Source organism: Polyodon spathula, chromosome 19 (assembly GCF_017654505.1).
Source record: "Polyodon spathula isolate WHYD16114869_AA chromosome 19, ASM1765450v1, whole genome shotgun sequence".
Lineage (NCBI taxonomy): Eukaryota > Metazoa > Chordata > Actinopteri > Acipenseriformes > Polyodontidae > Polyodon > Polyodon spathula.
The window spans coordinates 29,819,409-29,846,018 of NC_054552.1; the positions used below are offsets into that span (position 1 = coordinate 29,819,409).

The 26,610-nt window shown below is 38.0% G+C and overlaps 1 protein-coding gene across 1 annotated transcript in view; it reads left to right on the plus strand.

The window, feature by feature from the left end:
* Positions 1-26,610, plus strand: part of LOC121294908 (chondroitin sulfate synthase 1-like) — a 39,610-nt gene that overhangs the window by 10,498 nt on the left and 2,502 nt on the right. The window lies entirely within an intron of this gene.

Genomic DNA, 26,610 nt, shown 5'->3' on the forward strand with positions numbered 1-26,610 from the left:
AGGAGCAAACTACTTACAACCTTTAACTTAGTTTCTTGCACAACTATTTTATTCCTTTCAGAAACATTTTCTTTGCCTTTGCATTTGTGCTTTTTAGGTGCTCTCCAGTCTGTGAAAAAAATATATTGTTATGCAGGAACACATGCTAAGCCACACCAAACCCTAGCTTTAGCAGCCTCAGTACGGTTGCCAAGCCCTTAACTCCTCTGAGTTTTCTTTTTAAAATTGTCTGCACAGTTGTGCCTTGGCCAATCCTACCAGTCATCATTTACTCTATTTGCAAAAGGCCAGAAGCATTTCAGCTGTGCTCATGCCAATGCTTGTCAGAATCTTGGCAGTCTCATGGGGCGCTGGCATGGGCGCGGGTCCCAGTAAGCCACGGTAACTGCCTTCCTGTAGGCTTGTTGTTTCAGGCAGACGCTCTTAATCTTGTGCCTTTTATCTCGTTTAGATCTCACTTTGTACCCAGGACTCTCTCATTTCTCTCTTTGCCTTTTCTTAAGCCACTGGCCCTTGTACAGGTTTATTTAAATTTATTGTAAAGGCTATGGCCCTCTCCGACTCATTAGGTACTTTTGGGAAGAACATTTGAATACCTTCTAAGGGAGTTTCTGTGAATCAATCAATCTTTATTTTATATAGCGCCTTTCATAGTGGACCATCATCACAAAGCGCTTTGCTTTGAATGCCATTTGACAAATTAGAAAAATAAGAAATGAGGCTCCTTTCACAGGGGTTGTTGTTTACTGGTAGCTCTAGCAGCAGCATGGTTATGTGATGCTAATATGGCTATATTTCAACCCCCAGCTTATTGTTGGGAGCCACTGTGGTGTTAGGCTTACTTGAAATGAGAACGTCTCTGTAGACATTGTATGAACTGTATTTATATGTGTGTGTGATGGACTCCTAAGGCTTCAGTAACACATTTTAAATGATGTCCTCTGGCTAATGTTACATAAGTGTGAAGAATATTAATGGTGCACATTAACTCAAATCTTTACGCTTCATGATCAAAAACCATTCAATATTTGTTTGCCGATTTAGTGAAGATCAGAATGAAGTGTCGGGCAGGAAGGCATGCAATGCTAAGAGTCTTTTTTTCAAAGCATTTACTCCAGTCTTTGAGTAGCCCAAACAAGTGGGAGAAAAAAAAAAAACTAGACCCAAACAACTAAGTAATATATTTAAGAACTCTCAATGTGTTTTTAATTTCATTTTGTAACATCAACATTATTTTGTTAGCAGTTCATAATTAAAGAACGGAGGAAACATGCTGAAAATGTGGTCCAAGTTGTCTGCATTTAATCTAAGTATCAAGGTTAATAGGTTGAGCGCTGTATTCCTCAGGGACCCAGCTAACATGATTGAACAGCATTTAATACTGATAATGAAGGAAGTTATGGGTCTCTTTACGCTTGCCCACTGTACCCAGGAGAGCATGGTATTGACCCCAGACACCTGACTGAGTTCCACAGAGTACCTTCGTGCATCAGTACAGATATGTTGGCTCGTACAGTACATTTTTAAATGGCTTTTGTTTTGTGTTTGTGTTCAGGACCAAAGTTTAATTTCCTTTTTTTATAAGAGTTTTTAAGATTTTAGCAGCGTTCTACAACATAATACTGTAAATTTAATTATTTGGTAGCAAATAAAAAGGCATTTCCAAGAAACTGTATTTACAGATATTTAAGCTAGGTATACTACTGTTTATGCAAAACAAAGCCCATGTTCTCTACTCTTCCAAGCTGGTGTGTAGGTGGCCAGAGTTGTTTTTTTTTCCAGTAGTTTTAAATGGGTGAATGTTAATAAAACATCTGCATGAACTCCAAAGAAAATGTGTGGAATGATATTCTAATAATCCCTTGCAAATTTGCATTTAAGGAAATCTGATACTCAAAAGTTCACTGAATTGCCATCTGCTATGCAGGAGTTTGAAATGAAATACTAAATTACTTGAGATTCTACGGGGTCCGCCTGTAAAAGGGAATGCATTCAACATTGGTTATCCTCTGATTTTAATAATAAACATTTTAAGATTTTATTTCATCTTTTGATCGGCTCTTTATCCCCCTTGTTTGTATCCCAGCTGTAAATCAGTTGTTAATTGTAATTTTTAATATGTGCTGTGGTTTTTAGGAGAGGTGGATAATGTAGTTGCATATAAAAAACATGATAATTGCTTTGGCTAAACCAAAACTAAAGCTGTATTAAATAAAATGTATACATACAGTACACCTGCACAATACATATACACTACTGTTATTGTAATGAATGCTAGCAACTGTATGATTGTACTGTAATTTTATTAACAAGGGATGATATACAAATTATAATGAATCGTGCATGCTAAGGTATTACTATTTTTTTTTTTAAAGTAATGAATGTGTTAACGTGTAGTTCTAGGCTTGCACATACTGTACTTTTAAAAAGTAATATCAACATTCAATACTGTGACTACGTGGAAGGAAATCGAAGGGAGAATGGTCTAGCTTATTTATTTGTTTGCATTAATAAACAAAAATGACTTGATCACTAAGAAGAGATTGTGGTAAAGCAGTAACATTTTTAGATATGAAGGCTAATCACGTATTTTGAATTAAGTCTTGTATAGAAAACAATGTTGCATTTCCAGTTTGGCTACATTTCCAATAAATTTAAGATGCAGGTGCTTTTAGAATGTTATCTGCAAACTTTGTTGAAGTTGGGGTGTAGTCCAAACAAAACTGTGTAGCCCAAACAAGTGTAAGAGGTGTAGAACAACACGACCACACGAAATGGGTCAGCCTTCACAGTACCCCTGGCTACAGGGGATAGGTTGAAGCTGGGGTGTAGTTGTGATCATGACTTGTCTGGAATTGTGCCTGGAGAAAAACAGCTAAGAATTCTTGAAAGCAGCAAAATGCCCAATTTTATAGAAAACAGTGTTGCCATTCCAGTTTTTGTACAGACTAAACTGGTGAAACGGGTGCTTTTGAATGTCATCAGCAAATGTTCTTGTGACGTTCATTCTGAAGCAAAAAAACATTTTTTCCCACATGTAAGCGTTCACATTTCCCCTGGTTACAGGAGAGAGGTTGAATTTGGGGTGTAGTCGTGATCACGCCTCATTCGGAATTGCACCTAAAGAAAAATATACAGGTACGTTTTTGGAGCACAGGTTAACTTTATCGGGCAAAGGTCAAGTAGCTTCATAGCACACCCATGTAGAATGAAGCAAGGAGTCAAAAGTTTAATCACAAAACTAATTAAAACCAATACCAAATGATGTTCCCCAAAAAGAAGCAATACATTCTTCAATAACTGTATTGCATCAACCACAAATAAATGCTAACAATTAGCACTTAACAATTATTTTAAGTGGCTTTTCAAAGAAATGGCACAAAGTATTATTAGTAGGCTTTGTAGATGGCAAATAGACAATAACACTTTTTTAGTGATTGGAAAGCGTTTTTACAGGTCAGCTCTGTGAATTTGTTTTGCCTCCACACATTTTGGACACAAATCCCGCTGATTGTACTGCTGCTACTGTTGTAATTGACAATAACAAGGGACGATATACAAATTATAATGAATCGCTAACATGATAAGGTATTACTATATTTTTTTGAAGGCTCTTATTTCACATAACGAACGATAGCCTGCCTTCTTCAACGTGTCGATCTAAGCTTGCACATACTGTACTCCATTTAAGAAGTAATATCAATATTCAATACTGTGAATATATAGGAGGAAATCTAAGTGGGAAAGGTCTTGCTTATTTATTCGTTTGCATTAACAAAAAGGACTTGATCCCTAAGAAGAGATTGTGGTAAGCAATACAAATGTTAGCTATATATGGCAAGCCAAATTATCATTTGGAGACATAGTAGATGCCGCTTATTAACAACCTCTCGGTTCCCCAAAAAGTTGTCATTAAACTGAAAGTTGCCAATAAGCAAAAAGCCCCCGTTTTCAAGTGTATTTATATGGAACAGTGATATGTAATATAGTTGTACAAATATGGCACTGAAGTACATGTGTGTTAAATGTTAGTGTTAAAAAATTAACATGAGACACACGAAATACCCAAACATAGAACCGTTTACTTCACGCGTGTGTAAAACCAAAAGGAGCAGGCTTAACTAGTGCTACACAACGATGTACTACAATTGCCCTTACAATGAGTAAAACAAACATGGGCTGTACTTACAATCAATTCTAAAGAACACAATTTTAAAATAAGGAATTGTCCATCGTTGGTACGCCAAAGTGTCATTTATTAATACCTCCAAGTAAGTTCTTGTTCATTTTTAATCGATCTCTCTAAATCGTTAGAAGATGTGTCCTAGATGTTTAGATACAACATGTGTAGCCCAAACAAGTGTAAGAGGTATAGAAAAACACGACCACACAAAGTGGGTCAGCGTTCACAGTACCCCTGGTTACAGGGGATAGGTTGAAGCTGGGGTGTAGTCGTGATCGCAGTTAAAAATCTGTGAGCTAAGAAGCGCTCAATTACATAGAAAACATTGTTGCCATTCCAGTTTTGTACATTTCCAAGTAGTGAAGCTGCAGATTTTACAAAAGAAAAAAAAACTTTTTTAACACAGGCATTCATACTAAGCTGGTAAAACCAGGTGCTTTTGAATGTCATCAGGAAATTTTCATTGTGAAACAATTTTTTTATTTTTTTTTCCCCACACGTAAGTGTTCACAGTACCCCTGGTTACAGGCGATGGGTTGAATTTGGGGTGTAGTCGTGATCACGCCTCATCAGGAATTAAACCTAAAGAAAAATAGTTACAGATAGGTTTTTGGAGCACAGGTTAACTTTATCGGGCAAAGGTCAAGTAGCTTCACAGCACACCCATGTAGAATGAAGCAAGGAGTCAAAAGTTTAATCACAAAACTAATTAAAACCAATATCAAATGATGTTCCCCAAAAAGAAGCAATACATTCTTTAGTAATTTTATCTTATCAATCCCAAAAAATGCAAACAGTTAGCATTAGGTAAAAGCACAAAAAGGACCCAGATCATGCCTATGCTCTGAATGGTATTGTACAGTAAGCTGGTTAGCTGAATGCAATCATTTTAACCAGTGTCTCCGAGAACAATTTTCAATACAAAAGCCCAAAACAAAAAGCAGACTACCCCCCAAAAGAATATCCTGCCTGCTGTACCAAACCAATTTTATTGTCAGGTTACAGAGGCTAAGGGTGGCCCAAGGGTTGCTAAGGATCTGCATGCTTTTAATAGTTAAGTGGTAAACTTTTACAACACAGTACATAACCACACTTCAGTAAAACATTGTGGAACATGACATACTTCAGTTAACGTTAGGGTATTTTTATAAATAGCCTGTATACTTGTCCTCCTGCTAAATGTGCTCTAATAAATGGACTGATCTGGGATTCAACCCCAGGATCTGCTGGCTCCTGACTGCATTTTACTCAGTGGCTATCTGTATCTACAGCTGTGGCCAAAAGGTTAGCATCACCCTATAGAATTGACTAATTTTGTTTCAAAGTCAAATGAAACATGCTGAATAATGTTAAGTTAACATATTGAATTCCGTACTGCTTTGTAGTTTTCCAGATACTTAATGAAAAACTGACAAAAATGGAAAAATGTGACATTTCGAAATCTATCATGAAATACTGTACTACTATTACTAAAATCCAAGGGGATGCAAAACCTGTTGCCATGGCTATAGCTGAAAATACAATTTTATAGTAAAGTCTTTAAGTATGTGTTTATATTTTAGTTTGCATATCTGTTTATTCAAATGTCCATTAGGATTATGTGGCCTAAAAAGTACCAGAGGGAGTTTGAATAAGTCTAACATGTTTTGTCATGCTTTCTAATTAGCCTCTGCAGTCTGCACACGTTTTTTCCATTCTTGCATTTATTGTGGCAGTCTAAAATATCGGTTTATAAAGAAAAGAAAAAAGTGGCCTCTAAGTACAGTAGGAGCTGGCTGTCAATGGAAATCCTGACCAGGAATTTACCTGCAAATATACTGTACAGCTTCTCCTATAAACAGACAACTAGAATTCGGAGACGGCTTTGGCAGCTGTTGTTCCTGTCATCACTAGGCCAGAGGTGAATAGAGGACAAATTATAACATAGGAGCCCATTGTAAATGATTGCTAGGGCACTGCACAGTATTCTGCTGTACTCCTTCCTTCCCTTCGTTGGTTTGCTTGGGAGTTTAATGCATGTGGTTATAATCTGTTGAAAAGTTTACTGTCCAGGTACAGTCAGGATTCTTAACGATCATGTGAGGTTATCTGATGGTTTCCTCAGTGATATGATCTGGGGATGGTTTGAAATGTATAGGCTTCTTAATGTTTTGAAATATCATCCTGCAGTTGGTTCTTCATTGCCGTGCATGTGTTCACACAGCTCCTTTTTCGGATCAGTCCAAAATAGTGAATCCAGCTAGAACCCCTTCTTTCAGCGTTTCCCATTCAGGAGGGTTCTCCATGCGCAGGATATTCCAGTGATAAATCCTGCTAAAGCTGATTTGTTAGGGGAGTCGGCGTTGCTTTGACGTCGCACTCCGCTGCAGTAATCTGCACTGAGAAAGGACGCAGAGGAGTCCAGGTGAAAGAACAAAAGGCTTTGACATTGAGCAGCAGATTACATTCACACCTGGGGCTGAGTTTCTACCGGGCTACAGAAATGTAAAAGGAAAACGCCTCGCTATTCAGACCAGTTTTACAGGGAGTTCCTAAGCATTTGTGATGCTGTACTAGTCTGGCAGTGTCGGGTTAAGCACCAGATCGGACCTCTGGATCACAGTGATCCAGAGGCATTTCCAGCATGTGAATTCCTTTCCCATTTGTTCTGGTTCCCTATCTAAACATTTGTTGCTACTCTAATACTACCAGGTGCATGGTAAGTTGATAAAACCATTTCCTTGAGAAAGTTGTGCTAATATACATAATTGTTCCAGTACTTTTTCTATTGTAAATTCTCTTTTTAGTGATAACAAAGAATGAAAACGTCACCCAAAGGTAGCAACTCTTTGATTTATGTTTTTTGTTTTAAAGTGGTAATCAGCAAGTTCAGCAAAACCAGTACAAACATTTTTAAACAAAGCTACAGGTAAACGTGTAGCAATTTGAATTTCCACTGGGTTTGCTAGGCTGATAAATGTCCCATGAAGTTCAAAGCACCGATTTTGTTCAGCATCTGTCTGACTGAAGAGTTTGCTGGAGGCTGGTGTATTCATCAGCTCAGCTGAACAGAATCTTTTCCCCAGTTCTAAACATGTTACCCTGTCATGACATTTACAGCAGACAAGCTCAGGGCATGTAAATAAGCCTTTCAATCCAATTAAATGGGATTGTGCAATAAGCTTCTTAAACCTGCTACCATATACCAGAAAACTCTCATTAATAGAAAAGACATGCAGTACCTTATACCAGTTAAATACCAGCAGTGTGCCCCAGGGGATGATTTGTCATGTTGGATCGTATTGTTCAGTCTGTTTAAGTCTGTTTGAGCTGTGTAATACCATATATGTTTTGGGGTTTTTTCCATTGGAAGTTAACCCATGGGTGTTCAATAGCTGTAATGAATTTATTTCCTCTTCATTATTTTTTTTTTTTCCCCCCTAGGCCATAAATTACATTTTGGCAGCTATGAGGATTAACCATTGCTGCAATAAAGGAATCTGAAACGGCTGGTATTTGAAGGATCAGCTTAAGTCCATTCTATGATAACCGGTTATAATATATTTGCATACAAATGGTTTTGTAAACAAGATGCTACCAGAAGCTGAGCGTCACATCACCTGTGTTTTATTGATGGTTTGATATAATCAGAAAAGCATCTTCCAAATCCTTTAACCAACATAACCAAGCTCCTGTTTGACACTTTGATTTTATTTTTGTAGATGTTTTGGAATCCTGCTAATGTACCCCACCAACCCTTTTGAAATAATGTTTAAATATCTTCAACAACGTAAAACCTGATCAATGTCTAGAGAGCGTACTAGTGAAGACACATTCATGCAGATGTAAATCTACTGTAGACAGTGTTCTTAGCAAGGGGTTCTCTCTCACATTTCAATTTGACTTCTTTGTAGATTTCAGTGCTTTGGTAAAAACAAAAGACTGATAGAAAATATCAGCTCCTCCCACATGATCCTATAGATGGTGATGTGCAATGTGACGATTGGAAAAACTTTTTTTTTCTTTGTCACGTGCTAACAAGACGAAGAAGAAAAAAAAACATTCTCTTTTTTTACCAAGCTTGCACGTATCCTTCAAATTTATCTATTGTCTGGTCCAAAATAAGAACTGTCCACCCCAGCAGGGTTCCTCATAGTGTGAGCACCACTAAGCAGATGAATGGAGCTTTATGCGATTTAACTGAAAGTACAGTATTGTGTAAGTGGTTAATTTTCGGGATGCTGATGGAGCAGATCAGTTTCGAAACAGAATTCCTTGAGTCTGCAGTGCCCACTGTACAGAAAGGTCAGGGCACCTCCTACTGAGAGGGAGGTGGAGAGAGAAGGTCTTTGTAGAGATGAGGGGGGTTCTGTCTGTAAGGTTTCCAGCCAGAATTACCTCTTTGTTTGGATTACAGCAGGCTTGTGCTTCAAAGAGGATCACAGCATAATGCAAGCAGGGCAGCGACTTATTGTGGGAGCTGTACCAATTCCCTATACTAGTAACTCATGCAATATTTCTACAGTAAATACAGTACTGGTGGTGTTCAAACTGTACTCTCGGTCCAACTTCCGTTTCTGCCGCTCCCTTTTGATACAGGATCTGAACTGAAGAAACGCTGCGCTGGCACTTTCAAACACAGAGATCTTATTCATTTTATAACTAAATAAATATTAGACCTATTACATGGTTATCTTTCCTAATCCATTTACTGTTTTTGCTGCGAGAGGGGCTTTCTCCGATAGACGAGGAGCTTCAGCCCCGCTCCAGCAGCCGAACATGGAGCGAGCCCATTCCCTCTTCCCCTCACTTGACCTGCTTGCCTTCTCAAACCTATTTTGCTAACAGCTGCTAATTAAAATGATCCATGAGTGGGAATGTTACCTTTTTTTTTGTCAGAAATATAGCATTGATTACATGGTGCTTTATGCATGGTTAATTTATGGAATTTTAAATGTTTTGCTTCATTATATGTACATTATAGAGAGGGAGTTATTTTATTTTGTATTTTGCCAGATGTGTGTCGTTACATGTCCCCCGGCGCTCCCCAACCCCTCTCCACTCTTTGGTTATAACACTCATATTGTGTTTCCCCTGAGACCCGCGTTATAGCGAGGGAGCACTATGTATGTAATGTATGTATGTATGTATGTTTCGTGGTGGATTTCTTGGGCTGGTGATAGGATGGAACATGGAATGTTGGCCCCATTCCAGTTGATTTTATTGAGACACATCCTCACTCTGCCACTAGTAGGTTCTGACTTGCAGGTTAAACCACTGAACTAAACAAAAATGAAACTAATGATGTAAAGGGCAGGCTGTGGGCCTTGTAGTGGACATGCTGCATGACTGGCGATGCACAAGAGACAGATGTACAGTGTAATGTGTTGTTTTAAACTGGCTATTTTTGGTACATGTACGGTGAAAGGTGCCACATTGGTGCTGCACTGTAATATGTCTTGAATACAGTTGTTAATTCATCACATTGGCATATTACATTGCTTTAATTCCATTGCCTGTGGTCTTTCTATCTCTTTTTGTTCTAAACTTTGCTTTACAACACCTTGAGCAGAACTGTCAGAATTGACAGCTCCTTTTTATCACTGTCGCCCGATTTCTGGAAGCAGCAGCACAGCCCTGTTTTAAGCACTTTATAAATTCTATATAATTATGTTAATTAATAATAATGCATCTGGAATCTTGCCTACTAGCTGGCCCTAGCCTGATCTCCTTTACAAATAGTTCTGCCAATCATGCGTCAAGGCTTGTTAAAGAAAAGTGTCATGAGGCAGGGCATGATATGATTAAAAACTGAACTGTGTCAGAATGATGAATTGAGTGATGTTGATTAGTGCCACCCATTACCATATGTCAAAGTACATTAAAAAGGTGTCTGTATGTCTGTATTAAAATGAATATTTAGTTTTAGGTTACTGATGTTCTAGTTTTTAAAATAACTTCATTTGCAAAGCATTTATGAAGCTGGAATAATGACTGTAATTTCAACAATTTCCATTCAGGAATACACCCATGCCATACAGTAACGTTTTAATTGACTTTAAGCTTTCAGTTCCTGGCTTCCCTACCAAATTCCATTACAGATTTGTTAGATATCTAATTTCAGTATAAAAATTCAATAAGTATGACTTTCAACTAAAATGGAATTTCTAAAAAATCAGTTAGGACTTGCCTGAATCACCTGCTTCCTGCAATGGGATTGAATGATATCTTTTAAACTTTCCATCAGTGCATTCAGGGTTTGCCTGCTTGGAGCAGAAGCAGGACACTTTCCATACTCTCATTGCCTCTCAATGGAAACCAAACCACACGTTTAGCAGATCACCGTTCTGTTAAACCATCTAGAAATGTAATTCCCTCAGAGTTCAAGTATAGGTCTCTTTTCCTGAAAGTTACTGTCATCCAAGAGTATCATATTAGCAAGAAACAGCGTAAAGCCCCTGTGCATATCACAATGGTTGTTTGTGTACATTTGCTTCATGGAAATAACCGTTTCCTTGCAGATGTGGAATTAGGTTATTTGGTCATCTCTCAGACAGAAATTGGGCCTGGGGGTCATTGTTTGGGCTAACATTACTCCGCTGTGCTGTATCTGGTCGTTTTGTTTAATATATCAGTACAAACACGTGACACACACACGTGGTCAAACACAGGGGCTGCATTAAAGTTTCGAATCATTTTAAAATACATAGAATTCAATTTTAGTCCTGAAAAGTAGTTGGGTTCCACCACACCTGTATTGCATTTTTTTTTTCATTTCAGCTGCATGTGATCCTTGTAGTTTTCTAGAAAAGGAATCCAGTTATGTATGCAGTTACAGGAATCCAGTTCTGTATGCAGTTACAGGAATCCAGTTCTGAATGCAGTTACAGTGTACAAGCCTGGTGTAGCCGGTGCCCTGTCCTCTGGTCTGGTGCTTTTGTTTTTCTGCACACTGCAGCCTCCCATTCAACAGGTATGAAATGCACCTGCACTATCAGATTTTCCACCACACTTTGTAAACTGCGTTGATTTCATGTGCTATGGTGATATTCGATCTGGGTGGGAATATGACATCTCAATTAAGGGCTTATTAGACGTTGACGTGCAGTAAACTCTTTGTTGCTTGTGCAGGATTATACAATACTTGTTGTGTCTTTCTATTCTGTTTGTCGTTCAATACTGCCTACCCTGTGCTTCTCTTAAATTGCAGTGTTAGCAGTTCTGTTTTTTAGATTCCCTGTGGCATACAGTATCATGTCATTATTCTAATGCAGCTCATTGCCTCACACTACATGCTACTTTTCTCCTTACTTAAAACCCCTAGTTTCCCAACCCTCTGTTAGTAGTTTGCAATATAATTGTTGGTGCTTGAAACGGGATGAAATAGTACAGGAAGACAAACATTTGAAAGTGATTTATTGATGCATTAAGCTTCTGTTTTAATTTTTAAATGAGCAAATATGGCTGTCAGATTCTGGTAACTGCAAGGTTTCCTTTTTTTTTGTTTAAACTTGCATTTTTCACTTTTCATGGTTTTTGCTTGATCTCCTTCAATATTGTTATTGGTAAGTATAGCAGTGAAGTTAGTCATTAACTTGGATCTGAGTCACCTGTTTATTCTTTAATTAGCAGTCTGGGAAGATTGTTTTTTTTTTTTATTGGTAAAACATAAATATTCTGTGTTTACTAGATTTAATAGTGGCTCGCTTGTAAAATGTGTAGATGACACAAAATTAGGGGCTGATACATATGCATCGGCTGGGAGGACATTAAATGAAATGTAATGTTAATACATTGCAAGTCTGACTAATGTAGTATTAAAATATATATATATAAAAAAGACATGGGCATTGTAGCAGGCTGGTTGCTGCAATGTGTTGAAGGCAGTAGAGCACAAAGAGTTTATTTCTTACACAAGTAACAATGGCCAACAGTTTTAATGCAGTGTACCAATAACTGGCTATTATATGATTAATAGGCTGGTGTTGTGAGTATACTTCAACAGTGGGACTTAATGAGACTCTTAAATAGTTCTGTCATGTGTTGATGGATCCCTGGCTGGGGCTTTGATCTTGAAGAACCCCGTACCTTGATGGCTCTACATCAGAAGAACCTCTCGAGAGTGCCTGGGGTCATCTTCCTTTCACATGTGGCCTATTGGCAGAGCACTTTACCATCTGAGATATATATTTTTAAAACTACAATAAAATGTCTTGTAAAACCACGTCTTCTGCTCGCTGTGAAATGCAACCCTGGTTAAATTCCCAAATATTCAAGGAGTTTTTATTAGGAAAAGGAATTGGCATTGTTGTTTGTACCTTGCATACATCCTGGATTTCTTTGAATACTGCCATTTACAATTCAATAGGGGCTCTATCCCTTCAGTTTAAAATATTAAATGAATCTTGGAGTTTAACAGAACCATGCATTTGCCCAATCTGTCATATTTTTATTTCAGTTTCAGTCTGTGCCTTTTACCTGCAAGCTACAATAACGAATTGGTTTGGGAGGAAATGCAGAGGTGGCACTGATTTGATCCTAATAAACAGGTAACAGTCTGCTGTGAAGTTGTAACTAATGGTTTGAATAACAGGAGTCCCCCAGCGAGTAAGGAACGAGTGCGCTCAATCAAAGAAATGTCTTGGTTTTGAGCTACAGCAAAACACAAAACCTGCAGATTCAGTTGTTAATAATATTGTAAAGTTCTAAATTAAATGATCTGATCAGCACGCTGAATGTATTCAAAGTTTAAATACAGAGGCTGACCGTGTGCCATTCTACTGTGGCTAATCCATAGAGCACTTTTCTCTTCAGGGGGTTTCTCTTCACCTGGGGAATTTATCTTATAATAACGATTATCGTAAAAAAAAATGAAGAACAACTTTTCTTTATGTAATCCAAAACTCCAGTGAATTCCAAGTGTTTATCCCCACTAAAATGAAAATACCCAAACCGGATTTCATAAAGGTTCTGTTTAGATCTTAAAAGATCTGTTTAAATTACCTCAAGCCCTGCACCACTTCAGTGGAAAGCGTGACTGGGGTTAAAGAACCCAATTTCATAACAACTGCTTTTAAAAATGTATTGCAGTACAATCATAGATCTTACAGTTAGTCATACAATTATTAAAAAAAAAAAAAAGTATTTAATATATTTTAGTGTTTCCCATTGTCATTTTCTTCCTGATATTCTTCCAATTTGGAATGCCCAATCGCTTACCTACTCACCGCAGCAATTACCCACATGGCTCAGGAGAGCAGCGACTTTTTTCACGCAGGGACTTGAGATCAGATGTCGGCGAACTACTGGCCTCTGGAGGATGAAGGCCAGCCCTGCAGGTGTCGCTGGGTGCCTGGCTAGCAGGGTTCGCTGTAGAGTGATGAGGAGAAACAGTCCCTGCTGGTTTTACTTCCCTAACCCACAGGAGCGCCTGGGCCAATGTATTGCTCCCTTCGGAGTCAGCAGCGAAGACCAGCTTACTTCGCACAGCCAGGATGTGAACCTGCGCTGCATGACTTGCCCTGCGCACCACGTGGCTGTGCTTCTACCAGGTGAGCCACTCAGAGTCCAAAGTCACACAATTCTTAATTCTGAATAATTACCTCCAAGCTGCTTGCAGAAAAAAAATATATTGCAAATCTTTAGAAGGAAAAAAAGAACAACATTGAATGATGTTAGTGCTGCTAATCACATTTCCTAACAGTGACTGGGCACAGCGTGAGTAATTTCGTTCTGCTCAGTGTATTACTGCCACGAGTGAAGGTGGATAAACTGAAACCATTACACTTCAGTGGGGAGGAAAATATCTCTTGATGTTCATTAAGGCACTCCAGCAGTGGGGGAGATCATTACTGAAAAGCCCTGCAAATAGGCGACAGGGAAATTTTTATTTTATTTTATTGTTTTAAACATTTACCCTGAGAGGCAGCATGTTTAATCCCATTACCACTTACTGAGTGCTCACAAAATGAATTAACTGTTAACAAACCGAGTTAGTTTTCACTTGGACCTTCTGTAATTTTAGGTAGGTTGTTTTCTCTTAACTTATCTCTTTCTCGTCTTGTCATTTACCCCGTAATATATAAAATTATAAATATCAGTTTGGCTTGGTTTCAGCCGTCACAATTGGCCTTTGTGATGGCAGACTATTTGGTTTATTGCAGTTGATTCATTTGAAACTTTTATGGGGGGGATTTATTGATGAATAGCGCCAATATTCTCATAGAGAACCAAACTGAGTCCCAGGGTAGATAGCATTTATCTTCATGAATCACTCGTCCGTTCTAAAGCAATAGAAGCCATGTTATAAACAGTTCTGACTTATTTCATACTTCTACAAAGTCAATTTCCAGGCAATAAAGAAATGTACTTCATCCTAATATATTTTTTTTTTTTTTCCGGATTTTAATGGTGAAATAGGAAGCATATGATGTCTTAAAGCTATTTGTCAAGAAGTTTCTTTTGAGTTCCCATTCATTCCTTGCAGTGAAGGGATTTGTACAAGTTACCAATGTTTGCAACTCATTAAACAGTGATTATCTTGAGTCCCGGAGAGGTTAAACAGTAAATCATCTACAGCGAGACTGCCTCCACAGCGCTTGTTAACCTGAAGTGCTTATTATTTGGGGTGTTGTTTGTCTCATGTCAGTAAGGAATTATGGGAGCACTGTCTTACAAATGGCGGAAAACAATGCCTGCCAAGTGCCAGTATGCTGCTTCTGAATTGAGTGTTTCTAAACCTGGTAACAAATATGTATGAAGGATAGCCCTACTGAGGGGTCTCGTTTTTTACTGATCTGTACATTTTGCACTTCTGTTTTACAGTAAAGCGTCTTTAATAAAGCAAGTATGTGGCAAAGTAACACCAATAGACAAACAAGGCAATCATAATGCACTCAGCAATAGGACTACAGTTTGTTCAGCTTGCATTCTATTTTTAATTGTGCTCATTTTAATATGGTGGTGTTTTTTTGCAACATAGACTAGAACGTCCGCACAGAGACCAAAGGCTGAGACCAAAGGAGGTGAAGGATAACGAAGGACAGTGTCTTGCCACCCACTCTTCCTAGGAATAACAGCTGTTTTAAAGTCACGCAACAGCATAGAGCCTCTTGTAAGCTGTCTCTTTCTGGCTGCTTTGCTGATCTGACAGAAGTCATGCTGCAATCAAAGTCCTCTGTGTACAGCATGAATGTTAACTGGCTGATTTGTGCCGATAGCTGTAAGAAAAACATAACCAAGATTTTGTGCACACCTGAAACATTTAATTCCCCTATTGCTGTATCAACAACTGCTATATATTGTATAATCTTTTCTAGCCTGGAGGGCAGTTGTAGTATGATTTCAGTGTGGAGTGCTGGGGGCAAAGGGGGGGAGGAGGTGATATGTGACAATGTTTTTGTAACCAACCAGCACTGATGGTCTTGGATAAGGAGAGAAGGAAATACAGGATGTATACAGTAGCAGTTAAACCACCAAAGACGGTGAGCCTTGTCTTGAAAGTGACAAGGAGTATAAACCAGTTAAGAAGTACTTGTTTGAAATTCCTGTAGTGTTCAGCACTTTTTAGGTTCAGTCTGAAACTTTCAAACCTCAAATTCTTGACCTTTTTCATTGAGAAACTACAAAAAAGGAAGCTGCACATAAATCACCCCAAATTCCTTTTGAACTCCAGTCTAAAGACATGCCTCGACTTACTCTTCGAGACAAATGAAGACGTTTTAATGTGAGCGTGCCCAAATGATTTCCAATGCTTTCTGTATCGACTGTATTTCTGTGGTTGAGTAGCAGATTGCTTTACAACCAGGAGCTTTAAAAAAAAAAATCTTAACAGCAGGATCCTGGGTTCAACGAAACATGTGGATTAAATAAAGAATACATGCATGTTTTATTGCTTTACCCAAAGTTTCCATTCTGACTTTAATACATGTTGAGAGTTTTAAGAACATCAGCCATTTTAACCAGCTTTCTCGTGGTACCTTTAATTGAAGAAAACTGAGATTTTGATTTGAAGATAAAAATAAAATCGTTTTCCTGTTTTTAATTACATTTGTGCAAAGGATCATTTTTTTCCAGTCTGTTTCAGACTGTAGGGCTTCCTTGGCACGGACTAGAGCAGGCTGGAACGTGAGCATGCTGCCCAGTGCAGTAATCTGCAATTTTAACAATTAAAGGCAACAAATAGCAACAGCTGGGGAGTTTGCTATAGAACATGCTCCCATCCCTATAATTTCAGTTATCCTTCAAGGTGGAACTAAAGTAATAAAATATTGTAAAAAAACCAAATACTAAAAAATGGAGCCTCAAATTTCAGCATGGTTTTCTCCAGCTATGCAAAGATTATTACAGGCTTAGATTTAAATGGACGCTGTGTTTTGTTTAGTTTTTTCCCCTCCTTGTCTCACTTTCAGTAAGTCAGGTTTATCAATAAACATCCTTAAGGAGATTTGGACCACACTGTATCTCTGCTCCTGTGGTTCATTCTCTTTTCTTGGGTGGAGTGCCCCTATGGCATCTAATTCCCAGCTCTTTGGGATACCAGGGTCCCTCAAGTGTGTGCCTTTCCTCACCACATAGGCATAATTACCATTGCCATTGAAAGGACTCCAATAACATTAGTTTTCTTTATTTTTTTTAGCCATTCTAAATGTTCAGCTTTTTCCGGCAATGGACCACTCTTCCTCTGGTTACGGACGTTTTGAACCCTCAGAGGGACCCTAACGAGTAACTAACCCCCTGGTCGTGCTGTAAACATAATTATGTTGAATTTAAATCAAGGGAAGTAATGTTAAAACTGTACAATGCACTAGTAAGACCGAATCTTGAATATTGTGTGCAGTTCTGGTCACCTCGCTATAAAAAAGATATTGCTGCTCTAGAAAGAGTGCAAAGAAGAGCGACCAGAATTATTCCGGGCTTAAAAGGCATGTCATATGCAGACAGGCTAAAAGAATTGAATCTGTTCAGTCTTGAACAAAGAAGACTACGTGGCGACCTGATTCAAGCATTCAAAATTCTAAAAGGTATTGACAGTGTCGACCCAAGGGACTTTTTCAGCCTGAAAAAAGAAACAAGGACCAGGGGTCACAAATGGAGCCTAGAAAAAGGGGCATTCAGAACAGAAAATAGGAGACACTTTTTTACACAGAGAATTGTGAGGGTCTGGAATCAACTCCCCAGTAATGTTGTTGAAGCTGACACCCTGGGATCCTTCAAGAAGCTGCTTGATGAGATTTTGGGATCAATAAGCTACTAACAACCAAACGAGCAAGATGGACCGAATGGCCTCCTCTCGTTTGTAAACTTTCTTATGTTCTTATGTTCTTATATTTGCCCTGTGGTTACACCATTTTGCCTGCTGCCAAGTGATCAGTTTAAATCGAACTTAATCAAACAGTAAATGTTACATTTAATATTTACAATAGATAAGATTGTGAAAACTTTTTTGTACATATTTTATATCCGACAACATTAGCAGATTGACACATCATGCTTGTGTATTGAAATCGACAGTTTAATCATTTTGTCTGTAGTCCTAATTCAATGTGAAGGCTTTTTTAGTTTAATTGTAGATCTACTTTTACTTTTTGGGAAATGGACATTTTTATAATGTGTATGTTGGAGATTGTGGTGATGTGTGTGTGTGTGTGTGTGTGTGTGTGTGTGTATATATATATATATATATATATATATATATATATATATAATGTGTGTGTGTGTGTATATATATATATATATATATATATATATATATATATATATATATATATATATATATATATATATATATATGTGTGTGTGTGTATATATATATATATATTATTTTTTTTTTATGAGCCTAAAGAAATGAGAAAGTCAATTAAAATTATTGCAGGAACCATTTTTTTTCCCCTTGAGTCCCTCTCATTGGTTTCAGAAATTAGTGCTGAAATAGCGTGATCATTTAGTGAGGAGGGGTTTTTAGAAATCTCTCGGCAAGGGGTGAAAAAAAAAAAAAGCCCAATACATTGTTCTGACAGTATTCCTCCACGTTTGGCTTAACAGCAATATTTGATTTTGTGGATACAGCGTTATTGGATGCTTTTAAAGACCTGCTGCGAGGCTGCTGCTGATTCTCTTCCTGTTTCCAGCCTGGGCATGCCCTGCTGTCCTGCTTTTTATTTTTAGACAGAGAGTGGAGCAGAAAGACCTGGGAAGACACTTTGGCAAAGGCACACATTTTGAGTTTTGTCTGTTTGATTCTACTGAGCACCCACTGTCACAGGAAGCTCAGCCTTCTTGTTGCACAGGTGTGACCTGCATTCATTATCGTCCCTGTTTATTATGCTGTTGGTATTAAACCCTATCCATCCTCTAGTCTGTCTGTCCTGCCATCTTTATTGTATTCCCTACCTTTTCACTTGTTGTTTTTTCTCTCGTGTTCTCTGATGGTTGGAAAGGCTGGAATTTGATATACTTGTTAGAGGTCAAGCTTTCAGAAAGTCTGTGGCTTTGTACCACCCAGCTGCTGTTAGAACTAAGGATATAGGCAGCTTTGGAGGAAGTTATTGCTACTGTCATTCTGAGCCGATTGAGCACAGTGAAAATGACTGACTTCACTCGTTAAAATGAGCTGCACACATGTGTTCACCTGTAAAAACTGAACATATAGATTCCATGTTCTCCATTATGAAGAGCATTGTAGCTTCACACAAAGAACTGGAACACTGGATTTTAGTGTGTGGCATTCTCAGCATTCGTGTGCCTAGGACAATTGGTTGTACCTTGAAGGAGTGGGATCAGGCCAGTTCAGTGTAGTAGCAAAAGCCAATCCTAGTTGTGCATTTACCAAGGCTACAGTACCAGTTACAGCTGCTGTTTATATTTCCACAGGTTTCCGTTTTCAGTGCTTTTAATATGGAAACCCAATGTGAATGATAATACAAAAAAGATGAATTATCCAGTCATTATGTGGCATGAATCTGAGTGTTTAAATTAGCTCAAGGTCGAGATGCTTATTGCAGTAATTTGGTTCAGATGTACACCCGCACACCGCCCCACCCTTAGGAAAATGAATACATCTGATACATGAAATTGAATTTGAAGGATGAAGATTCTGTATATGCTTGGTTCAAAGGATGAATGGATTCTCCAACATTGCAAATTGTCTTTGCAGAAGTGATTCCCCCAAAAGATAAAAAAACTGTATTGCTGGAGCACAACGAATTAGGTTTCCTGTTTTTCTTTTAATTTCTAATAGCAGAATGAAGAACTGATAGAGGGACGTGCTGTATGAATAGCACAGAGGTAGCACAATTATTGATACTGAATCTTGTACAGTTTAAACTATAGAAGTCCTTTTAGTTTCCAGTATGTTGATGTGATTTCAGCATGCACACACTACCTCAAAGGGACTATGAGCAGCTGCAGCTGATGTTGGAGTATTTACAACCATGATACTATAAGATGTTTACTTGGCACATTCTAGCCTACAATCTTTTATTATGACAAAGCCTTCACAACCGTTAAATCTTTGTACATCAGCAAAGGAGCCAATTCATATTATGGTGTTCTATGTTCCCTCATGGCTTACCTTGAATATAAATAGCTTTGCTTGCTAAGACATGTTTGCAAATGTGTCTAAGAGGTAGGAAGTCTAAACTGTAGATTGAACTTTTTATTTCACTTTTTATTGGCAGCTGACTAAACGTTCGGCTATTTGACAGTCTGATGCAAACGCTGTTTCCATCGGGCTTCATATTATCCAAAGTTGTGGTTTCACAGCCAGTTAGATTTACTGTCCCAATTAGACTGTCACAGCTCCTTTGCCAAGGCTGGATTGTCAAAAGCAGGACAGCCTCGTCATGCTGTGGCTGGTTTTTTGATATTACAAGTCTTATTTTAGATCATTTCAGCAGGAAAAAAATGCATAGGTGTCTGGCCAGCTGCTTCTGTTTCTGTCATAGTAATGATTGCTAGCAGCATAATTTTGCCAAATGGAAGGACTTAAACTTGTTTCATTATTTTACAACTCATTCTCTGTGTGTGTATATCTTCACACTTTAACTAGAGGTATCTTATTAGCTGCCTTTCTGTAGAGTCTGTGTGCGTTCAATTCCAGTACATTAGAAGGTTATTTAATTAGGTTGCTGGTGTTGTTTCTTGTCATGCGCAGCATTCCAGCAGCTGAAAATACCTTTACTTCCGAACTAAGGACGTTTCTCAAAATCTGGTATTTGTTTGGATTACCTGTTGTACCATGTTATGTTAGATAGTGCTCCAGTCTGACAGTTTCACCTGTAAGAATGGTTTGAACTGCAAAGTGCAGCGGAGTGCAAATTGAGATGTCAGCAGGTTTGGGTTGTGTGTCAGTAGCAACAGTCTTGACATCGACTGCCATATTTAAAGTGTTTAGCATGACGTACAGTGAATTTTTAATATGTAGTTTTAGTGTTATTATCATGTTGGAAAGGACATGGTACTTCACCGTTAAATGAGAAATCGAGTGCCCTGTAACAGTACTTCCCACCCTGTGAGTAAACTGGCCTTGTCTTTGCTCTGAGGAAACACTGGGCTCGTGGTTATACAGCCATTTGTTTAGGAATGTCATTTATCACTTCCTTTCAATACAAATCAACGTTTTCTTTTGGAAACCGAGTTTTAGTTTTCACTTGCGTGATTGCATCCATCTTCTACTGTTAATTAAGTCCCAGTTTGTATGCTGCTGTATTTATGGTTAATAAATCTTTGTCAACATGAGCTGCTGGATCTGATGCATTAGCTCCACAGGAACAGTGCTAGGTGTTACTTTCACTGGAGCTTAATTATTCTCAGTGCTGTTTGAGGAACGATGCATGGAGAAATTGTGTGTTCTGTTCAGCACAGCTTTGTTTGTTTTTTAGTGCTCTTGCTGTTTCCTTTCACAGAGCTTTTAGGCTAATTTATCATATCCAGTGGGTTTATGTTTGGCATACCAAAAAGGTTTTCCAGAAGATCTCTCTCTTATGTGATGATTTGGTTGAGTTTTTACTAGTTTAAATTTGCAGCACCTCCTGAAGAAGTGACTCCCATTCGTGTTTCTGAGCCTTGCCTTTTGTTACTGTGAAACCAACATCAGCCAGGATAAAGTGGGTTAATTGGTCAAGTTTACAGTAATCCTGCTGCTTACAATAACAACACTGCACAGGTTGATTCAGTTTGGGGAATAACCAGTCATTGTATGGATTAAGATAATCACTTTGCCGCATATAAATGGGCACATATTTTTCAGTTGTCCGCTGATATTTTAGCAAAAAATGTGTTTTTGTGTGAGCAGCTTATCTGCCATAACTAAAAAATAAGCACATAGAAAAATAAAACAACAAATGAAACCATGTAACACGTGCAATAATGAGATCAACTAAAGAACCTTTCTTTCCATGTGTTGCTTCCATACTGTACTACAACAGCTTTTACCAAGCAATATTTACTTTTCAAATGAAACATTCATGTAAATGAAACAATAAAGCTGTAGATTTCAGTGTTTTGCACAAATCCCACCCTTGGACCAACCTTATTGTGATTATTGAACATAAAATGAACCGAATGGACGTCATAAAAAGCTAATTAACTGCTGATTTAATACGCTTCACATTGGTCTACTATGCCGGCTTTATTGCTTTTAAAATCATTGAGGCTTACTCCTGTTAATCAAATGTATTAAAATCCTCATGCTTTGACATCACAGAAAGATTACTGTAGTGAGGTCGTTTTACTACTGCTGCGCGCACACACACACACACACACACACACACACACACACAGTAATAATTTGATATTGGTTTTTCCATTTCAAGTTGTATTGTTAATCTTATTTAACAGACTTGCTTTCTTGACTTGATAAAAAGGTAACATCATTCACCTGTGCACTCTCGCTACCCTGCAGTGGGACACAGATAAAGACCAGATTTTTGCTGGAGCTTGGAAGTTTTATTAAAACCATGGACTTCGTAAATCCGTTTTACACATTGAGCCTCGGGTACAAAAGTATCAAGTGAATGATCCAAAAGGACTTGATTCTACCATAGTTAGTCTCCTCATTGCCCCTAAAACTCACTGCTGTAACGTTTAAAATACATATTTATTTGTTCTAGGTTAGGATGTTTATTTTTTTTTATATGCACATCAACAAATTTAATCATCCAACAATAGTTAGGCTTCATTCAGCACAAGAGCGAAAATTGAATTCAGTGTACATTCAATACAATATTACAATATATTCCCCAATAGTTAATTGTTTTCCCAGTGGAGCAGCATCATACTGAATACTACATTTTGTTTAGCAGCTGTGATACTAGATGTGTCTAAAGCAGTGGACCTCAAAGTAATTTGGGCATAGGCATACATTGATCTTACTTGGCTGTTTGCAGGCACGCTGACTATTGCATAGGTTCTTATCTTAAACACTGCCTTCCCGTGACATACAGTGTGTGCGTGTATGTGTGTGTAATGAAATATATATATATATATATATATATATATATATATATATATATATATATATATATATATATATATATATATATATATATATATATATATGTATGTATATATATATATATATATATATATATATATATATATATATATATATATATATATATATATATAATATATATATATATATATATATTTAGTGGGAGTTATTCTTGGCTGACTCTGATAAGACCCAGTCTCAGGCAGTAATTGTGCGTGCTACGCTTATTCTTTTAAATAATTTATATAAAATACGCAATGAAAATATTTTTAAATGGCATGTTTACACAGATAACCATGAATAAACTAAAACAAGAGGATAAATAGACTGCTGTGATGCTTTTGTTGGAAAATGTGTTCCCATGCTACAACCCGCTAGAAATGTGTTCACAACCCATAATTTAAGAACAGCTGCCACGGGCACGATGGCCTGGCTTCGCAGGCACCACTTTGATGACCACTGGTCTAAAGTATTCTGTTAAACATACTACAAGTTTTATGGGATACTGCATAACAATAACAGGCATATTATTTTAAAACTGGCTTGTTTCCTTTTAAGATTATTTTAATATCCTGCCCTTTTATCTTTGTCAAATATCCTGGACTACACTTTGATTCAAAGCTGCATGCTATTCAAATGAGTTGATATCTTGTTTTGTCTTTCATCAGTGATTGGATAGAGGAGTTAAGCTGGAATTTGCACACAGGCATGCTTGTACAGTGTTGGTCTAACAGCCAATAGGGGATGTTATCTCCATTAACAGATTGGCTTGAGCGGCACCAGCAGCATGATTTGATGGCATTATACAGTACAACTTATCAGCTCTGACATCCATTTGTGGCACATAAAGTAAAAAAATCTACTTGCACAAACTTGTTGTGAAATCTTTGAACTCCAGCTTTCCAGAGTGCTGTTCGTACTGCAGCGGTGCTGTTGTGTTTGTAATTGAAAGCACTCTAAACAGTGCTTTTAATGCTGATGAACTGCACTGTCCTTTTGTGTTTTAACAAGACAGACACAATGCTCTGCCTATATACAGTTACAATAAGGCAAGAGTGTATTACTCCTTTTTGTGTTAATTATACTGTGTTTCATTGAATGACAAGGCCATATCAGAGTTGCATTAACAAGCAACAGTAGCAGAGGTAAGAAGTAATGGTTTTCCACTTTGTGTAAACATATTGCTTACAGGTGCTACAGGAATGGTGGTGAAGTTGCACATTAGATGCCTCTTGAAGGAATGTGCTGTGTACTGTACTGTTAGGCAAGCTTCCAAATTGGTCTATGAAGTAAAAAACTTACCTGAAGAATTTTAGGATGACATTTTGTTAATATGAGGCTGTAAATGTTTAAGTGGTTCAAGTCTACTACTAATTTATAAAAAATGTATATGGCAGTTTAAATGATCAACGATTGCATACAAAAAAATGTTAAAATTTTTAGAATATTTACAGGCTTAGTTTTGATGCTCCCATAGTATTTAAAAACATGAAATAGCTGAGAATGTTGCTGTGCTGTAATTATCTGGCTGTTTCTGTAGTCGGTTGCAGAGCAAAGTACTGGCAGTTTAATTAAAGGTTTCCCAAGTAAAATTCTCTGCTTGAAACGCCTGTGTAAGTAACATTAAACAGACCCAACCATTAATTGAGCAAATCTCTTTCCCCTGGCCTGTTATCTTAGCACATGAAGTCTTTCTGTTTGTTTATGCAGTTGTGCTTTGGACAATCTTATCTAAACACTAATGGAACCCATCCATTACAGGTCCCTATTTATTTGTGTTACAGTATAGCTCAGTGTTTGGGCATTTTCTGTAGTGAATAACCCCTTTTGAGCTGCTCAGCTTGACCTTGGGCAATCTGTGTGTGTGTGTGTGTGTGTGTGTGTGTGTGTGTGTGTGTGTGTGTGTGTGTGTGTGTGTGTGTGTGTGTGTGTGTGTGTGTGTGTGTGTGTGTGTGTGTGTGTGTGTGTGTGTGTGTGTGTGCGCGCCAAGTGTCAAAAGAAAAAACGAAAGTAAGGTGCAATTGATGTGCCGATTTTTCTACAAAACATACCAGCAAGTAAAGTAGTCCCTCCCAAGTTTGTTCCCAAATGTTTTCCTCCCCAGTGTGTTTTTGTTGTAACAGCCATGAGGGCAGAAGCTTTTCTGAGAACAGAGCATTTCCAGGTTTCTACTTTAATTCGAGGAGCTCAAGAATGGGGTTTAGCCCTTTAGAGGTTGGGCAGGTTTCTACACAAAGTTGTTGGCGATAATAAAAAAGCTTCAGCACTAAAATGTGCTCAGCATGGGCCACTGATGTTCTGGAGAGTGTGGCCAACCTGTACAACAGCCAGGGGGCTGCTGGTATCGCCTAATTGGTGGAAACAAATAGCTGTCCTGTACAGTCCATTTAAGCCTTCTTTTTAAAATTGCATACCTAGGGTCATTAGATGAAAGCAGGCTGTAATAGTGCAGCCAAGTTAATGACTGTAAAACAAATTGTTATAATGAATAAGATGGGATTCGAAAGGGCAGGCAATTATTGTAGGACTAATAATGCAATCTCTATGAACATGCAGTAAACACCCTGCTCCTGCCCAGGCAGCTGTTCACAGCTGGACTGCAGCTTCCATGGGAACCTTCTGAACTTGCTTTTTGGCTTGGTTTTAAATTGACAATGTGCTTTTTAGCCTACTGGACTGTTTAGCATGATACTGGAGTGCTAGCCCGTGGAAAATTGGATTTTGGCATGGTCTAGTCCAGGGGTGCCCAATCCTGGTCATGGAGGGCTGGTTTTTGTTCCAATTGTAAACTAAATTGCTTAATTGGACCAATTAAGCTTCTAATAAATGCTTGATTGGTTCAATTAAGTAAGTTAGGGGACAGTTTGAACAAAAGCCAGGAGGACACCGGCCTTCCAGGACCAGGATTGGGCACCCCTGGTCTTGTCAATCAACGTTTATAAACAGATACAGTACTGAATAAAGTGTGCCTTTTTACTGCTTTTGGTTAGTAATCTGCATAGTTTGTATAGACCAAAAATTGCAGAATAGTTTCCTCGTATTGTCACATACTGTAGTAAATGTAGAAAGGGTGGGGAGGAGGTCTTTTTTTCACAGTTCTGTATTGTGTCCACAGTAATGAACCAGCTAGATCTTTACTGTAGATACTTTGTGTTCAAGTTGTCTGATTTGGTGCTTGTTTTATTAATTTGACCCTTGTGTTAATGCAGCTGTTAAAAAACAGGTGTGAGGAGAAATTTCATTATATAACTCAAGCTGACTTAAGTTAGACAATAGACTGGCAGACAAAATGATGACCTACTGCAAGCAGTCCATTTTAATTTGCTTGAACTAGAAACATAGGCTATTGTCCACATACATTAAGTTTATTACATTAAGTATATTTATATAAAAGTTACTCTTTCAAATTGATTAGCATGGGCGTCACATACTAAATGTGAAAATGTTGCCAAGTTAGACGTCATCCAGACCCTGTGGTGGTTGTGCAGTTTGTAAAGCACACTATTCTTATTTATAAAAGAGTGTTAGTGAAGCACTCGCATAGCCCCTGTTTCTGTACAACATTGGCTGTCATTTTCTAAGTGCTGGTTTTGTTTTCCTTTTTTTTTTTTTTTTTTTTTTTTTAAATTGGGACTTGTGAGAGATTCCTTTGGGACTAGAATAAGGTTACAGTCCAAGCTGCCTTTTTGAATTAGCATCCTCCATCTAACCATCTTTCACAAATCATTTCTTCATTAGAAACGAACAGCATAAAACACATTTTTTTCAGTTCTCTGCAAGGTATTCAGCTCCTGCCAAAAGAGGCTGTAGCAGCTGTAGCACAGTTTAAACATTTGGTCCCGAACGACTCTCAACATTTGGTTTTTACAGCGTTGACAGGTTTTTGAGTAAACACTGACCAACAAAGGCCTGCTCTTCCCCAATGTGTGGCCTTTCACAACACTGTTCCCGAAGG